The sequence below is a fragment of the Propithecus coquereli genome, unplaced genomic scaffold (assembly GCF_000956105.1).
Source record: "Propithecus coquereli isolate 6110/MARCELLA unplaced genomic scaffold, Pcoq_1.0 Scaffold35, whole genome shotgun sequence".
Lineage (NCBI taxonomy): Eukaryota > Metazoa > Chordata > Mammalia > Primates > Indriidae > Propithecus > Propithecus coquereli.
The window spans coordinates 1462440-1466982 of NW_012149174.1; the positions used below are offsets into that span (position 1 = coordinate 1462440).

The 4543-nt window shown below is 46.2% G+C and overlaps 1 protein-coding gene across 3 annotated transcripts in view; it reads right to left on the reverse strand.

The window, feature by feature from the left end:
* Positions 1–2289, reverse strand: part of BVES (blood vessel epicardial substance) — a 36652-nt gene extending 34363 nt beyond the window's left edge. The window contains exon 1 of one of the 3 annotated variants that reach the window (XM_012651181.1): positions 1756–1831. The gene's annotated coding sequence lies outside the window, so the exon portion shown is untranslated. Of the gene's footprint in view, positions 1–1349; positions 1494–1755; positions 1832–2107 lie in introns of those variants that run through there. The other 2 variants (XM_012651182.1, XM_012651183.1) reach the window with 2 other exon arrangements.
* Positions 2290–4543: the final 2254 nt, after the last annotated feature.

Here is a 4543-nt window from a genome sequence, read left to right on the forward strand (position 1 = left end):
GGGAGGGCCTATTTGTTCTTTTAACTATCCTTTGTCCTCTATGAGGTAGGGACAATGTTTATTCATCTATATCAGGGGTGGGGAACCTGTGGCCTTGGGACCACATGTGGCCTTCTGGATCCTTGAATGCAGCCTCTTGACTGAATCCAAATTTTGCAGAACAAATCCTTTTAATTAAGGGATTTGTTCTGTGAAGTTTGGATTTGGTCGAGGGGATACACAGATTCTATGTATTTCCAAGGCCTAGCCTCTATAGAGAGCTCTTCTTTAGCAGAGATGAAAGCCGTACTGAAGGGACATAAACATGGCAGACACTTTGAGAAATCACTTTTCAGTCTCCCCACACCTCAGGAAAGACAGGGGAGTGCCTAGCCTTCCTGAGATTCAGAAGGTCAGCTTCTATAACCACAAGCCACCAGGGAAAGTCACTTCTGCTCCTTGGGTCTGTTTCTTCCTTGGAATTGAGTCAGCTAGACTAGATGTTCTTTAAAACTCCTTCAAGTTTTAAAAGCCTATGGTTCGAATACACATTTATATAATAAATTAATCAGTACATATTCCCCCTTGAATCCACCTGATTTCACCTGTATTGCCTACTAATTCACTGTAGTTCAATTTCAGGCTTCTAAAATTTCTTAAAGTGGTACTAAAAGTACCAATTTCTGGTCCAAGAACAATGACAGGAAAACTACAATCTACTGACCCAAGAACCAGAAAATAGTAATAGCAATTTTTAAAAGGTGGGATCAGCCTACAATATATTTTGATGCACCACACCTTATTAAATGCATTATTTGCATACAGAGATCTATAAAAAGATATTTATATCTATATAGACATCTATAAAGATGTATATCTATACATAAAATTGTCCATTGTAAAAGGCAAGTTATCAATTGTTAAAAAAATATTGATCGGATCTTACTGGCTTCAGCTTACTTTAATTACCACTTAAATGATTTAAGTAGCTTACACTTAACTATCCTTATACAAAGAATGAATGTGTCTAATGAGAAAGGTTAGACTGGTAAATTGATAAACTTTCAGATTAATTTTGACTACGTAAAATTTTTTTGAGTAAATCAAGAGAAATTAATCTTTCTCTCATCAGATCGTCAAAGTCTAATTCCTTAAATAACCTATACTAGTAAAGTCCTGTTTATCTATTGGTCTTCAAATAGGTGATTGAAGAGCTAAATAGGTAAACGATGAAACTAACGTTAAGTCTTCCCCAAACTACAAAAATGATGAAGATAACAGCAAGGAGCAAAAGTCGTGCTAGTAGACTTAATTCATTCTGTAATTCTAACGGAATCTTTGCACATCTGCGGAATAGCAAATGGCATTACGTTGCTAAGTCTTTTCGCACTTATTCATGCTTCAATGCATGCAGTTTCTGGGACTTGTCTGGCCAACGACCGGTTTCCCAACGGTTCTGGGAACAAGAGTGCGGATGGGTGGCGAGGACCACGGGTCCCCAGCCATCTGCTCTCCCCTGGGACCCCGCTCACCTCGCTCCTTAAAGAAGGACGGTGTCAACTGTCTTTCTGGACCAGGCGCCCTCGGGCCGCAAGGGGCGAGGAGTGAGCGCCGCGCCACACCTCACACTCCCAGCGCGGAGCTGGGTGGGCGACGCCGAGCGCCCGGTCGCACGCAGCCTCCGCGCGGAACCTGGTGGCCCTACAGTACGCAAAGATGAGCCGCGTTGTGCTCGGGGGCCGGGAGCCCAGCGGAGAGGAGAGAGGCCGAGCTCACCAAAGGGTTACCCGCCGCAGAGCGCGGGAGCTGGCACCCGATGGGACTGATCGCCGGGGACGCTCGTGCTGCCTGACCCGAGCTGCAGCAGCTGACCCTTGAGGGTCTGTGGCCGTGGCGCACAGACCCGGGGAGAAGGGCGGCCTCCAAGGACAGGGAGCCTCGCGAGGGCGCGGCCAGCGAGGAGGGGCAGAAGGCGGCGCCCCCGGCCGCCGAGGCGCGGAGGACAGGCAGCCGCCGCCAGGGCCCGCAAAGTTGCTCCCAACCGCGCTGGGATCCAACTTTCGCTTCCCAATATAGCCAAGGCAGCGCGCGCGGAGAGCCGGCGGCAGCTGCGCCTCCTGCTCCTTACCTGGCTTGTCCCGGGCAGGGAGCCTGGACGCCGCTGGCCAAAGTTTGGGGCGGCAGCGACGACGCGCGGGACGCGGATGCAGCTGCTCGACGTGAGCCCGATCGCGCTAGCCTCGGCAGGTCCGCGGGTCCGGAAGCTCTGAGCCCAGGGCCGGGTCCCCGCGCCCGCAGCGGCTTTGACTAAAATAGGCATCGCGGCGGCGGCAGCTGGGGCTGGGGCCGCACCGCGCACGCGCCCGCCGCCCAGGCGCCCCCCGGCGGGCGGAGCCCCGCGCTTCGGCCAGGACTCCCCGCGCCAGCTCCTCAGACGCTGCGTCCCGGCCGCACACCAGTGAGAGCAGTTTGAAACGCCCGCTTATTTCTTTTCTTGTTTCGCTCTACTTTTGGCTTCTGTCTTTGTTTGGGCTTGAGTGGGGTCAGCAGCATCTTGAGACAAGCGGCGTTAGTCGCTCATCCCCTCAGGGATAATTTGAGAAGTAGGGGTCCCGGTTAGGGAGAGAAATCAAGATAGGCAGTGAGAACTAGAATCTTCATTTCACCTCAAAATTGAACGACCGACTCGCATAACTCCTTATTTAGAGACTCGCCCATACCTCAGCAGGGAATAGCCCCCGAGAGCGCGCGACTTAGCGTCTGAGTATGGCGGCGGAGGCCGGACATTTGGTGCACATGGATGCGGGCCACAGCCGTCTGGGGCGCGGCGAGGGGCCAGCCCTGGTGCTGCTGCTGCGGCTGTGGAGGCCACGTGGGAGAGACTTTTGACACAGGCCACTGTTTGTGTTTTCGAGGAAGAGTGCTTATCCAAAACTCTTGGTCCCGCGCAATGCAGGGCCCTCCACTGTAGGCAAAGCACCACCTGAAGTTTGCCTTGTAGATTTGAGACTCTAAATTGTAAAACAAGATATGAAAGTATGCTCCAATCAATCCTTATTGTTAACTGGACAACTATTTTGGGTAAGAAATTTAGGGAAAATTAATGAAGAGTTGGCATTGAGGGGTGTGTGCTGTAGTACACAAGAAAAAGGTTAGATGGATATACACAGTTTCCACCAGAAGTGTACCATTTGGGGATAGAATTTGCATCGGTTATTAGAGTATGAGGTCGTTCATGTGGGCCAAACGTGACCTAAATATAAAAACACTACTATTGATTGTGTGAAGGTACATTATAGTGTGCATTCCAGTTCACGCTGGCCAGGTCTCTCTAGTGAAGAGGCGATGCAGCCGGGTGTTCAGGAACATGGGCCATGGTGCTGCACAAACCGTATTTGAATCCTACCTCTGCTGTCAGCTTACCGTGTGACCTTGGAGAAGTTACTTAGCCTTTCTGTGCTTCAGTTTCCATTTTGTAACATGGGGATGATGATGATGATAATTGCACCTGTATCTCATAGGATTGTTTTGAAGACTAAATGGTGAAATATATATAAATATAAAGGGCTTAAAATGGTGTTTGGGACATAAATTCTATGTATAAGAATATATATTTATGAAGCTCCTCTAACATGTCTGAAATTTGCTGTAACTGCACAGGATTAGTTTTCAAAGCGACTTCTTCAGCGTCTGTTTCTTTCTAGATGCTCTGCCAGCCATTTTTGTAGCTACTACTAAATACCTTTTAAGAGATGGCTATAATAAACATGTGCATAAAGATTTCACTATGTGGATGGTTCACTGGAGGGTAACTTAAGATAGTGAATACTGGAAATAACTTAAATTCTAATCATGGGGTATTAAATAAATTATAGACTATCCAAACAATCTTGCTCTAAGCAGCCATTAAAAATAATTTATAGAAAGATATTATAGATATAATAATGTCTACTAGTTATATACAGCAAAGGTCAGCAATCTACAGCCCAAAGGCCCAGTCCACTGCCTATTTTTGAATACCCCACAAACTAAAATGGTTTTTATGTTTTTTTAATGGTCCAAAAATATCCAAAAAAGAATATTTCATAATCTGTAAAAATTATATAACAGTCAGATTCAGTGTCCATAAAGTTTTATTAGAACTCAATCATGCTCTCTTTTATGGCTGCTTTTGTGCTACAAAGGTGGCATTGAGTAGTTGCAACAGAAACCATATGGCCCACAAAGCCTAAAATATTTACTACCTGGCTCTTTACAAAAAAGTTAACTAACCTCTCACATAGAGTGTACTTTGTGCCAGGCACTGTTATAAGTGATTTAGATGTATTGTCACCTATTATAAGACACACTCCTTAATCAGGATAGGGTACCTGTAAGACATTTAGATCATATAAAGAGCACTGAATTAGATTTCATAAGATGAGTTCTAGCCTTTGACAGAGTCTGTTTTCTCTGACTCTGTGTTCTATAGAAAAGGAATATTGAAAAAAAACCCTAATCCCCTCACTATAACCCATCTAAGCCTTAAAATGATAATTATAATGAATATCTTACTGTATTTTAA